This window comes from Dromiciops gliroides, chromosome 1 (genome assembly GCF_019393635.1).
Source record: "Dromiciops gliroides isolate mDroGli1 chromosome 1, mDroGli1.pri, whole genome shotgun sequence".
In the NCBI taxonomy this organism is placed as follows: Eukaryota; Metazoa; Chordata; class Mammalia; order Microbiotheria; family Microbiotheriidae; genus Dromiciops; species Dromiciops gliroides.
The window spans coordinates 23851423-23867330 of record NC_057861.1 but is presented as its reverse complement, the minus strand read 5'-3'; positions in this window follow the sequence as shown (position 1 = coordinate 23867330).

The following is a 15908-nucleotide window of genomic DNA, read 5'->3' as shown; positions in this document are numbered from 1 at the left end:
CCCTCCTCTTCAAAGAATTCCCAGCTGTCCTCAGATTACATTTCACATGCCACCTCCTATATGATACCTTGTGTGATTCTTTCTCTCCCTCTTACATTAACCCCACATTTTCTTTCTTTCTTCATTGTATTCACATATCTATGTGCATCTAATATCTTCCCTTATCCCCTAATAGAACATATACTTCCTCAGGGTAGGAACATTTTGGGGTTGTCTTTGTATTTCCAGCAGCCTGACACATGGATGATTCAAAAGTGCTTGATCAATTGAACTGGAATGGATTGGATTGGAATGATTTGGGATTAGATTGGAGTAGATTGGATTGGATTGGAATGGTTGTTGTCCTTCATCCTCAGAAGATAAACAAAATGGCATCACTAGGTTGGGGTCAAGGTGCCATGTGTCTGACTGTGTCTGATCAGATGAATATCAGCTTAGAAGGCTCTATTACAGGTTGGGCACAGATAGTCCGTAAGGACTATTAGAGTGGAGATGGCTCTAAATTTGTGCATGTCATGTTTCCTTTGAGCTACTGCAATTCTGCTTTGTTCATAGATGCAGACACACCATGCTGGGCAGTCCTAGGCCAGTGTCTTCCATGTCTCACAATCAATTCCAAAGTCCTTCAGAGAGACCTTGAGAGTGTCCTTGTATGGTTCTTCTGATCTCCACGTGATTGTTTGTCTTGTGTGTGTTGTCCATAAAATAGTCTTTTAGGCAAGCATTTTTTGGCATTTGAATAATGTCACCAGCCCATCGAAGTTGTGCTCTCTGCAATAGAGTTTGAATGCGTGGCAGTTTAGCATGAGAGAGGACCTCAGGGTCCAGTGCCTTATCTTGCCAGATGATCTTCAGAATCTTCCTAAGACAATTCAAATGGAAGCCATTGAGTTTCCTGGCATGGTGCTGGTATACTATCCAGGCTTCAGAGACATACAACAATGAGGTCAGCACAACTCTATAGACCTTCCATTTCATTGTCTGTCTAATACCTCTTCTCTCCCACACTTTCCTTAGGAGCCCACCAAATCCTGAGCTAGTTCTGGCAAGCTGTGCATCAACCTTGTCATTTATGTGTACAGCCTTGTAAAATATATTGCCAAAGTAAATGAATTTATCCAGAGCATGCAAAATTTCTCCATTTGCTGTAACCAATGGTTCCATGTATGAATGGTTTGGGGTGCTGGCTGGAGGAAAAACTGTTTTCTTGGCATTAATTGTTGGACCAAAATTAGCACAAGTGGCAGATAATTGGTCCATACTCTATCGCATGTCAGCCTCAGAGGCTATACTGAGTGAACAATCATCTGCAAACAAAAAGTCGTACACCAACTCTCCCTGCATTTTAGTCTTGGCTTGTAGCTTTTTCAAGTTAAATAATTTTTTATTTTTTTATTTTTTTAGTGAGGCAATTGGGGTTAAGTGACTTGCCCAGGGTCACACAGCTAGTAAGTGTTAAGTGTCTGAGGCTGGATTTGAACCCAGGTTCTCCTGACTCCAGGGCTGGTGCTCTATCCACTGTGCCACCTAGCAGCCCCTCAAGTTAAATAATTTACCATAGATGAGGTAACTCAACTTGATGCTGTTTTCATCCTTGTTGAAGCATTTGATAACGTTGCAGAAAACATCATACTAAAAAGCATGTGACAAAGCATACAACCTTGCTTCACTCCATTGGTGACTGAGAAAGTGTGAGAACATTGTCCATTATCCAGAACCTGTCCAAGCACAGGGAAACTGATGTAAATTACTGATGAACTTCTCTTGGTGACCAGATTTAATTTTCCACAAGCCCTCATTAAGTACAGTATCAAAGGCCCTGGCCAGGTTGACCAATGTTGTGTAAAGACCTCTGTTCTGTTCCTGGCATTTCTCCTGAAGTTGTAGGGCAGCAAACATCACAATGATCATTGCTTGGCCCTTTCTGAAACCACAGTGGCTCTCAGTAGATGACCGTCTTCCAGGTGAAGGATCAGCCTATTAAAGATGACTCTGGGAAGACTCTTGCCAGCAATGACTAAGAGACCCTCTCCTCCTCCATGATTTTACCAGGACAACTTATTTCCTTTTCATTTATAAAGAAGAACAATGGAGGCATCCTTGAACTCCTAGGGGATAACCTCCCCTTGCCATATAACCCAGAAAATTTGAATCAGCTTTTGTATGAGCAATGGACCCTTGACCTTTTAAATCTCAGCTGGAATAGAATCAGCACCAAGTACTTTGCCATATGAGAGGAGCCTAATGGCATTCAAAACATCTTCAGTTGGAAGTTTGGCTAGAGAGGGATTGACTTCAGCCTGAAATAAATGGTCAGTGGCTTCAGCATTGATTGATGGTAGTCTGTTGAGAACAATATGGAAGTGTTCAGTCCATTTGTCCAGGATCATGCCCTTATCACTAATCAATGTGGCTCCATCAGCACTGAGTAGTTGAGATGCACCATAGGTCTTTGGCCCATAAATAGCCTTCAGGGCATCATAAAAGCACTTTGGTTTGTTACTATCAGCGTAAAACTGAATTCCATCTGCCTCCTTACTGAGCCAAGGCAAGACAACTTGCAGAAGACAATGTCAACAGATTGAAACACTCCTCCAAGCATGAGCAGCTCATTACTAACTTGGAGAGAAAGCTGAGCCAACACATGGTTGGCAACAGTGAAGCAGAAAAGGAGTGGGCAGCTTTGAGAGATTTGGTGTATAGCATTGCATTTACTCATCTGGCCAGAACACTCATAAACATCCAGATTGGTTTAACAAAAATGATGGGAAAATTCAGAAGCTGCTAAACAAAAAATGAAAACTCCACAACATTTATGGGCAATCCATTACATCCATCTCTAAAAAGACAGTGCTTTAAATCCAACAAAATTAAAATGCAAGGGAAGCTTAAAGAGATGTTGGATTCTTGGCTCAGTACAAAGGTAGATGGATGGGAATAGAATAAAATGAAATGGAATGGAAGGGATTAGAGTGGATGCTAGTGGAATAGTATGGAATTGATCAGAATGAATTAAAATCAACCAAGCTGAATTATATTAATTAGATAAAGATAAAATTGATCCTACAAGAGAAATGAGAATTCAGGGACCACATAAAGTAGAAGAAATGGCACTTTGGAAGTTAAAAGTCCTGAATTCTAGTCCCAACCTTTCCTCTAGCTCAATGTATGTCCTTTGGCAAGTTGCTTCCCCTCTCCTTACCTCCGGGTCTTTATTCCATACCATTAGGACATCACAGACCTAAGCTCTAAGGGACATTGCTATCTAGTCACTTGAGTCATGTCCAACTCTTTGTGACCCCATTTGGGATTTTCTTGACAAAATACTAGCAAGGTTTGCCGTTTCCTTCTCCAGATCATTTTATAGATGAGGAAACTGAGGCAAACAAGGTTAAATGACTTTCTCAGGGTCACATATCTAGTAAGTGTCTGAGGCCAGATTTGTGAGATGAGTCTTCCTGATTCCAGGCCTGGCACTCTATCCACTCTGCCACCTCGCTGCCACATAAAAGACGCCAGAGGTCATTGTGTCCAACCCCTTTGTTTTACAGATAAGGAAGTGAGGCCCAGAGAGATTAGGTGAATTACTAAGGGTTACACAGTTAGTAAGAGTATGGTGTGGGATTTAAACCCAGGTCTTTCTGACTCCAAGTCTGGTGCCCTCCCCAGTCCAAGTGATCAAACTCTATAACTATCAGCCATTACAACTTGGGGAATTAATATTAATAACTAACATTTATATGGGGCTTTTTTCCAAAGTACTTTTTATACATTAACTCATTTGGAACCTTAGAACAACCTCATTAAAGTAGGTACTGCATATATTACCATCCCCATTTTAACAGCGAGGAAATTAAATGAAATGACTCCCCCATGGCTACACAGGTAGTGTCAGAGGTGAGACGTGAGTCCCCATGGTGAGAGCATGAATGGGTATCCAAGGAATCCTTGCATTCCATTGGCGATTGATTCCATTATGGATTACAGGGTTTTGAAATTTTTTAATTTTTTAGATGGTGAACAATTATTTTTTCTCTCTTCAGGGTAGATCATGACCATTCACTTATCTCTCTACTCTCCCTCCCCAACCCCCACACTTTCCACCCTAGCCCCAATGGGGTCGGGTGGCGTCTCCTCCATTATCTGAGCCCTTGTTTGTTCTGGTCACCATCCTAGCTGTGAATAATCCAATTGTGTGGTCAATTTGTAAGGCAAGGTTAATGCCTAGTTCATTCCTTTAACATTTCACTTGTGGATAATTCATGATCCCTCATTAACAAAGGCAAGAACTAACAGAGGCCCCTGCTAGCCCTCATAAATCACAGCCTTAAAAACATCATAAGAAGAGGAGAAGGCATGTATTATTCAAGGTAAAAGGAAGCCAGGCCACCATCAGGCCACTCAAAGCCCCCTCTGTCCCTGAAGTTAAAAAGGTCAAGTGCCAGCAATGATCAGCTATGTTCTGTTAAGAACCAGCTGCCCTCCGGCTACTTACTGGGAGATCTCCCACCCTCCCCAAATGCTTCTGCCAGATGATGGTAGAATTTTAAAATCAAGTGTAGATGCAGTAGCCATCTAGTATGACCCATAGATTGGGTATTTGTAATATAAAGTCCACAGACCCCCCCCCCCCAAGGCGTTAGAATAGGGATTTCAAAAGGGTCCATGACTTCAGGGTAAAACTGACATCTTTAGTTTTTTACTAACTTCTATCTGAAATTGAACATTTTCTTCAATTATTTAAAAAACATGATTCCAAGAAGAGACCCATAGACTTCAAGAATCTACCACTGGGGTGCATGATACCAAAAAGGTTAAGAACCATGCCATAGAAGATCCTTTTTACAACATACTCAATGAGTGGTCATTCAGCTATTGTTTGGAGACCCACAATGAGGGTGGTTGTTGAGGGTAAACCTGCCCCTTTCCCAGGCATTCTATTTTGAAGTTGTTCTAACCTTGCAGAACATTTTCCTTAAAGCCCTAAAACAACTTAATTTCCATCCATTGTTCCTGTTTTAGCCCCCTCTGGCCAAGGAGAAGAAGACAATTCCCCTTTGTGCATAGCCAGAGTCCTTCAGTTACGTAAAGATCACCACCATGCCCCACTAGAGTCTTCTCCAAGCTGAATATCCCTAGTTCCTTCAATGGAATCTCATATGGCACAATCGTCAGGTCCTTAGTCATCTCAGAATGAGTTCCAGCTTATCAATGACTTTCATAACATATGATGCACAGTTGTTTTACTTGACTATGCGTATTTGTTACAAAAGTTTGGTTTTTCTTTTTTTCCCCAATAATGGAAGTGGGAGAAAGGCAGAATTTTAAAAGACCAATGTTAAAAATAAATAAATTAGTAAAATATGGTGCCCCAAATTAAAAAGAACACTCCAGATGGAGTCTGACCTGGGCAGAGTGTACTAGAACAACCACCTGCCTAACACTGAACAGTATTCTTCTCCTACTTCCATCTAAGATCACATTAGCTTCCCAAGATATCATGGTATCCTGATATGACATTGACATGACATGGTGACGGTCAATCATTTAGATCACAAAATAGAAAAGATCCATGACATCATTAATAGTAAGGTTTTCCCCCAGATAATAGAAATCCTTGGAATCCAATGATGGCTTCAGGTTAGAAACCTTTCTATGGTCCAGGTTTTTCCCTTCTCTTGACTTCTCCCCTTGGTGGCCTACCAGCCTGAGATGCCAGAAGTAGCCCACAAAATAAGGGGATTCTTGGCAATCAGCTTTCCTGGCCTTGTTTTCTGTGACTCATTCATGTTCTCACAAAACAAGCTGTTCAGGGCAGCTAGGTGGTGCAGTGGATAGAGCACCGGCCCTGGAGTCAGGAGGACCTGAGTTCAAATCCGGCCTCAGACACAGACAGGCTGGCTGTGTGACCCTGGGCAAGTCACTTAACCCCAATTGCCTCACCATAAAAAACAAAAACAACAACAACAACAAAAGCTTATTCCTCATTTTGGCATGCTGTCTTCTCTGCCCCTGCTAACTTCCCCTCCCCCTAGACCCTTCAGGGGTCTCCATTTTTCATCTCTGCACTTCAGAATTCCGATCTTCTTCTTCATCCCTTCCCAGTTACCACCATGTATACAATATGTCCTCTCTCATCCTGACAGTGTTCTCTCCTATCTCAAATGTTCCCAAATCATTTGGTCTGGATGTCTCCTTGTCCCTGCCATTTCCTACCATTCATTGTACTTATTAAGCACGTGCCTATGTCCTTTTATGATGCAGCCAACATACATTTATTAGGCACCTCCTATGTACCAGGCATTGCATTAGGTGCTAGGGGTACAAAGACAAAAATGAAATAGTCTCTACCTTCAGGGAGCTTATCTTCCACTGGAGGAAAGAATATTAATCAATCAATCAATAAAGCATTTATTAGGTGCTTGCTGTGTATTAGGCATTGTACTGAACACAAAATTTAAAAATTAAAAAGCTCCTGCCCTCAAGGAGCATACTTTCTATTAAGTCAAAGCACTTACAAGTTAACAACAACACCAAGAAGCTAATAATTTTATACATTAATAAGTTAATAATATAAGTTGATGACAATACTATGTTATATGTTACTACTAATAATTTAATGTTATATAAGGGTCCTAGGAGATAATAATAATAGAAGTTAATAATGTTAACAAAATTGATATGTGATATATTATTAACCTATAAGTTAATGATAACGCTAGTAGTAATTATGTATCTTTTTTTTTTTTTTTGCAGGGCAATGGGGGTTAAGTGACTTACCCGGGGTCACACAGCTAGTAAGTGTCAAGTGTCTGAGGCCGGATTTGAACTCAGGTACTCCTGACTCCAGGGCCGGTGCTCTATCCACTGCACCACCTAGCTGCCCCCCAATTATGTATCTTTTTTTTTTTTTTTTTTTTTTTTAGTGAGGCAATTGGGGTTAAGTGACTTGCCCAGGGTCACACAGCTAGTAAGTGTTAAGTGTCTGAGGCCAGATTTGAACTCAGGTACTCCTGAATCCAGGACCAGTGCTCTATCCACTGCACCACCTAGCTGCCCCCAATTATGTATCTTTTTAAGGTTTCAAAGTGTTTTACATATATTAATTCATTTCACCTCAATCCCCACTTTACAGCTGAAGAAAATGAGGCTGAGAAAGGTTAAATGACTTGGTCAGGATCACATAGCTAGTAAGTATCTAAGGCAGGATTTGACCTCAGGTCTTCCTGAATCCAGACCCAGTCTCTCCATCCACTGACTGTGCCCCTTATAAAAATAAATATACAAAGTCATTTCAGGGGGAGAAGCATGCCAGTGAAGATAGGGATGGGACAGTGGGAAGGGGAAACCAGGGAAGACCTCACAGAATAGGTGGCATTTGATCCAAGTGTTGGCAGAAAGTTGGGATTCCCAAAAAGCAGAGATACGGAGGGTGATGTGTTTCAGGCATGGGGGACAGCCCCAACAAAGATGCTGAGTTGAAATAGGAAATACCATGGAGGAATAGTAAGAATGCCAATTTGACAGGATCATAAAGTGCGCAGATGGACAGATGGGAGCAAGGTCTAACGTGTTAGAAAAAATAGATTGGAGCCAGATTGTAAAGGGCTTCAAATGTCAAACAGAGGAATCTGTATTTGATTCTAGAAACAATAGGGAGTCATTGGAGATGATTGAGCAGAGAAGAGACATGGGCTCCTCCTTCCAGTAAAATATGAACTCTGAATTATGGGATTAAAGTGTTGAAAAGAGGAAGGAAGGAAGGAAGGAAGGAAGGAAGGAAGGAAGGAAGGGAGGAAAGGAGGAAGGGAGGGAGGGAGGGAGGGAGGGAAGGAAGGAAGGGAAGGAAGGAAGGAAGGAAGGAAGGAAGGAAGGAAGGAAGGAAGGAAGGAAGGAAGGGAGGGAGGGAGGGAGGGAGGAAGGGAGGGACGGAGGGAGGGAGGAAGGGAAGGAAGGGAGGAAGGGAGGAAGGGAGGGAGGGAAGGAAGGAAGGGAGGAAGGGAGGAAGGGAGGGAAGGAAGGAAGGAAGGGAGGAAGGGAGGGAGGGAGGAAGGGAAGGAAGGAAGGGAGGAAGGGAGGGAAGGAAGGAAGGAAGGAAGGAAGGAAGGAAGGAAGGAAGGAAGGAAGGAAGGAAGGAAGGAAGGAAGGAAGGAAGGAAGGAAGGAAGGAAGGAAGGAAGGAAGGAAGGAAGGAAGGAAGGAAGGAAGGAAGGAAGGAAGGGAAGGAAGAGAAATAGTATATTTTCCCTGTCCATCACAGGACCCTGAGCCCAGTATTAGCAAATAAGTATTGAATTAGATTGAAGTTACAAAGTTAGTGTTACTATTAATATTCAGTATGAGCCATGTTAGGCTGTTTTCCCAGGACTCTGTACTTAATCATAATTGGATTTCTTTCCAGGTGTTGTTTCTCTCCTCCCCCTAACACTCTCCCACCTCAAGCTCCCAGACTGAGGAATAAAAGAAGATAGAGAGGAGTCCCTGACTCTATCATACTCATTTAGCCAATAGACTGTACTTTTCATCAGGGAATTAATTTCAAAGCTCATTGCCAACAAGCAACCAGCTTTAACCTTTCTTCCCCAGTAAGAAAAGAGATAGACCATTAAACCAGGAATGGGACATATGCTCAGAGACAATAGGCCAATACAGACAGATGATGGAACCCCAGAATTTCTGAGCCAAAGGAGAGTATAAGACATAAAACATCTGGGGTAGAAAGGATCTGAGGGCACAGAATGTTAGAGCTGGGAGGGGCCTTAGAACAGGGGATGTCAGGGCTGGGAGGGGCCTTAGAACAGGGGATGGCAGGGCTGGGAGGGGCCTTAGAACAAGGGATGGCAGGGCTGGGAGGGGTCTTAGAAACCATGCAGAAAGGGTCCACAACAACTCACTCAATGATCGAGACCTAGAATTCAGGCCCTCTCCCATCCCAGGATGTCCTTGTTCTCTCTGTGACTAAAGCCTGATGCATGTTGGGAGCCACTTGGATTCTGACAGGCCATAGATCACTCTGGACCAGCTGGAGGGCAAGTGATGAATCTGCTTCCAACTCTGGACCTTAATGATGTTATAAATGTGTGAGGCTCACCCTCAGCGGGGCTGCCCTGCCTTCTCATTCTCTCCTGAATAATAAATACTTCTGCCTCTCCCTAGCACAGGGCCCTCCCTGGCTCCACAGGGCTGTTAATGCTGTCTTTACGCTCCTCTGAAGGCCGTTTATGAGGTCGCAGGCCTTCTTACCTGCTAAATGAATAATGAGCCCACATCATCCTGGCTTTGGTTGGGGTTAAGTTAGTGACGACTGCATAACTCCGGGGTTCTTGGGAGGCAGCTCTCTCCCTCCCCCCAGATCCTACTGGCAAGACGGTAGAATCTTTGAGACAGATGGGTCCTTGAGGTTGTGTTCTCCACACGTACCATTGCCCATTCCCCAATCACACACAGGGCCGCCATTTTACTGAACCCAGCGGGCAGGCCCTGAGCAAAAAGATGGGGAATCCCCCATTAAGCACATAAGCTGTCCTTTTGAAAGGCTTAGCAAGCCGTCCAATTGGACCCGAATGGACCACACGTGAGAAATTAAATAAACAGCATTTGTCGAGAGCCTTTGTGGGCTCCCAGCTGTATTTATTTATACATCAGCCCCCGTTATTTATGGGTCCTCATGCTCTATATAAAAAGCTTTGCCGAGGAGAGGCAGTGGAGAGGAAGCTGAGTGTTTTAATGCCCAGGCCAACACTTAAGTTTTCTCTTTTAAGAGATCAAAAGGAAGGGGGTCTGCTGTGTTTCCTATCCTCCCCCCCTCAAGTGTGTCTTACTGCAGCTGGGATGAAGTCATTGGAGGAGACCAATTGTTGGAGCAACTATGCATGCTTCAGGTAGGGGAGGTGGAGCAGTGACCTCAGATGCTCCACCTTTAGGCTACAGGTCAATTCAATGCCAACATGTATCTCTCAAGCACTGTACTTGGAGCACCTGAGTTCCAATCCTGCCTCCAACACTTACTTACTTAGTTGTGTGACCCTGGGCAAGTTACTTCAACTCTCTCAGCCTCAGTTTCTTATCCTGAAAAGTGGCAATAGTAATAATCTACCTCATAGGGTTACTGTGAGGACCGAATGAAATAACAGATGCAAACCACTTTGCCAACTTTAAAACCCTATTTAAATGTCAGCTCTATTGCCACATGCTAGGCTCTGAGCTGGGTGCTAGAGATGCAAATATTATAATAAATTGGTTATTGCCTTCAAGGAGCTAACATCTTCCCCAGGGATGGGGATGGGGAACAAAGGGACCTACCTGGGTACAAATAAGTAAATACAGAAGTGTACAGGGTCATCCATCCATCCATCCATCCATCCATCCATCCATCCATCCATCCATCCACAACCATTTATTAAACATCCATTGTATGCCAGGCAATGGAGATGCAAGGACAATAACAAGGGTGTCTGCCATTGAGGAGATCTATTTTCTCAGATTTAATAAGTGTGTGTGTGTGTGTGTGTGTGTGTATGTGTATATATAGATATATAGATATATGGTGATATGGGGGATGAAAGGACAGGAGGAAAAGCACTGATAGCTAAATATATCAAAAAAGGCCTGATATCCTATATCTTATATATACACACATACATACAAATATCAGCTATATATAGACTATATATGTATAGTTATGTATATATGTATGTAACTCTATGTAGTGGGTATATATGTACATATACTAATTTATTCATCTCTATACACTAATAGATTGTTGTTTGTCTGTTCCCAAAGAGGACCATGACATTGGGGTGATATGACTCACACTGAATTGTATTAAATGAGGGAGGGCTGTGCAGGGTCACCAGCCTCACTCTCTCCTCCAGAGACATCTGGGTCCAGTGACAAGATAGACATCAGGTCAACTGGAGATGGCCCCAGATGTTTAAGGCAATTGGGCTTAGGTGACTTGCCCAGAATCGCATAGCTAGTAAGTGTTTAAGATGAGATTTGAACTCAGCTCCTCCCAACTTCAGGGCCAGGGCTCTCTCCACTGCACCATCTAGCTGCCCACACACTAATAGATAAGCATATCAGGAAAGGCCTGATAAAGTACATATCAGATAGATAGATATAGATATCACATATTTATATATACACATATATATATATACACATAAACTTATACTATATATACTTATACATATATACAACTATATATATATGTATATATATATATATGTGTATACGTATATGTGTGTAGAGAGAGAGAGTGATGGGGGGGAGAGAGACATGTTGTTCTTTGCCCTTCGTTTTCAAAGAGGATCAATGACATCAAAGGTGAAGTCTTAACTAGTGCATGAATTAGACTTAAGTGAGGCAGAGTTGCACAAAGGTATCAGCCTCTCCCTTCCAGTCATTGAAGTCCAGTGGCAGGACAAAGACAAGACAATTAGCAATGGCCAGGGATGCAGTGGGTGACCTTGGTGTCTTCCATGTCTGACCAAGCTCTAAGCCCTCCACAGTATCTGCTTCAGCTGCCTTCATGGCCATTAGAACAAATTGTTTCTCATCTGCCCATTCCTCTGGGGCTGGGCCAGGGAGGGGGAGGGAGTCTTCACATGCTTGGGGTAAACAACCCCCTAACTCACCAACAGGTCTGAGGCCTATTGGTTACCCTCAGCCTGGATTAGCCCATCTGCTAAGATAGTTTTACTGGGATGTGGCCACTGCATATGCTACAGCATCTTGGAGCCAGAGGTGAGAGTTGGGTGAGAGATGGTCATCAAACATGGATGAGAAGTCCTGAAAAGGGCGTGATAGTCCTCCTACAAGAGGTGCTATTCCTCCCTGAACATCCCACACACCCCTATCAGAGATAGATAGGTAGATAGATAGACAGATAGACAGACGGATAGATGGATGGATGGATGGATGGATGGATGGATGGATGGATGGATGGATGGATGGATGGATGGATGGATAGATGATAAATAGATGGATAGGTGGATAGGTGGATGGATGGATGGATCATAGATCTCTTTATACATGCACATATATGTATATATACAACTATGTATGTATATGTGTATAAATAGCTAAGTATATCAAGAAAGACATACATATATATGTTACATATACATATATCAGTAATATATACATATACTCTATATAAACTATGCATATATATGTATGGGTGTATATGTATATATAAATCAGGAAAGTAGAAGATAGCATTTGACCTGAAATTTGAACAAATTAGGGATTTTAGGAGGTAAAGATGAAGAGGGAATATGTGTCATACCTAGGGCAGAGCCTATGCAAAGGTATGGAGATAGAAGATGAGATGTGTGTAATTAAGAATACCAAGCAAGCCAGTTGTCTGAGCCACAGAGTATTTGGAGGGGAATGGTAGGAAATGAGCCTAGAAAGATAGGTTGGAGGCAGACAATGAAGGCCTTTAAATGTCAAACAGAGGAGTAAGAATGGGTGGGAAATGGGAGGGGGAGGAGCGAACACCAATAACTAGAGAGGTCAGCACAGACTTTCCGAAGGAAGTGGCATCTGAACTGAGTCAGGGAGGAGTTGAGAGTCTGTCCCAAAGGGTGCCAGGTTCCATTCATTCTCACACTGGCCAAGTCCCTGGCTATAGTGTCAGGACTCAGAGGGACCCTACCATTGGTTGAAGTGTGGTCTCATGCCTAGGGTAGCCTTATCCATCAAAATGGCAATTGGTCATGGTCACTCAATGTTGTCCACTCTTGTAGAACTAAAGAAACATCAGACCCACAGGATGACCTGGAGTGATTCTGTTGCCCTGAGGCAGAACCATGCCCAGAGTACCTTCATTGTAGTGGAAAGAACTATAGCATAGTACAATGGGAAAGTGTCCAATTTAGAATGAGAGGGTATAGGTCTGGGACCTGGCTCTGCCACTTTCTTCCTGTGTGACTTCAAGGTAAATCACTTCACCTCCCTGGGCCTCAGTTTCCCCCTCTGTAAAATGACTAGATGGCCTCTGAGGTCTCTTCCCATTTTAGATTTATGACCCTTGGATCCTAAAATGATGATTTTTCTATCCTCTTCAAAACATCCATGGAACGAGAATCCAGATGTTGAAATGATGTGTTTCCATTTAAAATCATAAAATTTATTTCTATATCATATGTTTTAAGACATCACAAGATTTTATACAAATAATAGCTCTCAGTTACACAGACTTTTTAAAAGATTTGCCAAGTCAGAATGTACTTTTCCGCATGTATCTCTGCAGCAGTCCTGGGAGGTAGGTGCTATCATTATCCCCATTTTACAGATGAGGAAACTGAGACTAAAAAAATAAAAGATTTACTGATTTGCCCAGAATCTTATAGTAAGGAAATGTCTGAGACTAGATTGGTCATTTTTCCTGCCTCCAAGTACTGATCTCTGTCCAGTATTGGCCCCTCAAAGGCAGCTCTTGAGAGCAAAAGGCACCTTAGAGGCAGTGTGGAACATTAGAAAGAGCTCTGAATTCGAAGCTAGGGGACCTGGGGCCCACTCCTCTGTGTATGGGTGACGTAGGCCAAGTCATTATCCCCTCTGAGCCTCATTTTTTTTCCTCTGTAAAATGAGGATAGTGGGTTAAAGACTTCTATTTTCTTATGTAGGGAATGAAGGGGTTGGACTAGCTGGGATCCACTCTTACCCCAGACTGCAGATCTACTTCAGTCTGCCCATTTTATATATCATAGGATCACACATAAGTAAGGAGTGATATTAGATGGTCCTCTGGGGTTCTTTCTAGCCCTCATTCTGCGATCCTTTTCTTTCTCTCATCTGTATATTCCATTTTGGTTTTTTGCCTCTGTGTGTGTATGTTCTGGACCCCTTTGATGATCCAGTGACCTTCTGAATCCCTTCTTGGAGTTCTATTTCTCTCTCTCTCTCTCTCTCTCTCTCTCTCTCTCTCTCTCTCTCTCTCTCTCTCTCTGTCTTTGTGGGTCAATGAGGGTTAAGTGACTTGCTCAGGGTCACACAGCTGTGTGTCAAATGTCTGAGGCTGGATTTGAACTCAGATCCTCCTGAATCCAGGGCCAGTGCTTTATCTACTGTACCACCTAGCTGCCCCTTGGAGTTCTATTTCTAACTGCTAACACAAAATATGTATAGCATTGCAAAGCAAACCAATTATTTTGAAATACAATCATTAGGATATTTAGTAGAAAAAGTGAACAGTGAAATGAATCAATGAATGAAAAATCAATAAATAACTAAAATAAGTTCACAGACCCCAGGTTAAAAACCCCAGGACACTACTAACCTGTCTCTCACCAGATTTTTGAATACTGGTGAGCTCTTCATGTTTTTTCTTACCCAGAAAGTTCTTGATGGATGAGATGTTGTTTTTTCTTCCTCTTTCCCCTTCTCATTTGTAAAGAGACAATGTGAATGCTTTTCTGGGGACCATCCTTTCCCTACAGTTTCTTTTCAGTAACTTGCTCCTTACACTCCCTAAGACCCGAACTCTTAAGACTGTGTACCTAATGCTTGTGGGAAAAGGTCATGGATTTGAACTCAGAACTTATTGACCCCTTCCTGGGCAGCTAGGTGACACAATGGATAGAGCACTGAGCCTGGAGTCAAGAAAACTTGTCTTTGTGAGTGCTATTCTGACCTCAGATACTTAGTAGCTGCATGACCCTGGGCAAGTCACTTAACCCTGTTTGCCTCTATTTTCTAATCTATAAAATGATCTGGAGAAGGAAATGGCAAACTAGTTCAGCATCTATGCCAAGAAAGACCCAACTGAAAAATGACTTAACAACAACTTTCTGACTCCACTCTATCCACTGAGCTAACTGCCCCAATCTTGTAGTAGTGGTGGTGGTGGTAGTGGTGGTGGTAGCAGCAGCAGTAGTAGTAGTTAGTAGTTAATAGTTAGTAGTAGATATAAACCTAGTTAACATTTAACAACCATTTGTTTAGGAGCCAAGTTGGATTGGATCAAATGGGACAGAATTTCCCATGAACCTTATTCATCTAGCCCTGCCAATATGCAAACCTCCCTGATAGAGGTGTCTACCTTATAAAGAACAAACTAGATGGGGGGAGGGGGAGGGAAAGAATAAGGGGAAGGGTGGGAGGGGCAAGCTTTGATGTCCACACTGTGAGTCTGAGAAGGACACTGAGTATTTTTCTCTCTCTGCATCTCTGGAGTAATGGCTACTGTCTGGCCAGAGGCAATCAATACATTTATGCCCTTCCCACACTGATGGGAGGTCATAAAGGGAACAACTCTCTGAGGAGGAAAAGTGATGTCTACAATCCTGTCCCAGGGAGGGGGAAAAAAGCTTCTATCCAGAGAAAATAAAAAATATCTCTGCCCTTGGAGAAGCTATATTGGGGGAGGAAGAAAGCATTTGGGGTTGACGTAAGGCTATAAATAAGTCCTTGCCTCCCTTTTGCCCAGCCCAGAGCCTCACACATAGTAGGCGCTTTTTAAGACATGCTTGTTGGGTTGAATTAAATCGAGGTTACACCTCGGAGGCGTCCTGAAGGCATGGCTGGCAACCTGACAGCTACTTTGGGGAGAAAGAAAGAAGACGAAGAGAAAGATGACATCTGTGAGTTATTTGGGTTAGAAATGAGTAAGTGCTGGCTGGGTGCTGCAGACTGAGGGGGAAAAGAGAAGTGGGGCCATTGTTTTCCATCTGCCTTGGCAACATTCAAGCTCCCTCCATGCAAACATGTGGGGGCCTCCAGTCGGATCCAAACAGTCCTTGGTGTGCAGACTGGAAAATATGTCCCTGCCTCACTGCCTTAGAGGCAGGGACTGGATGGCACTGTCTCCCTTGGTGATCTAAGGAACAGGGGGCTGAGAGGCCCCTGCCGTTCAGCACATGCCCCATCAATAGGTTCCATTCTCACAAGTCCCTAATT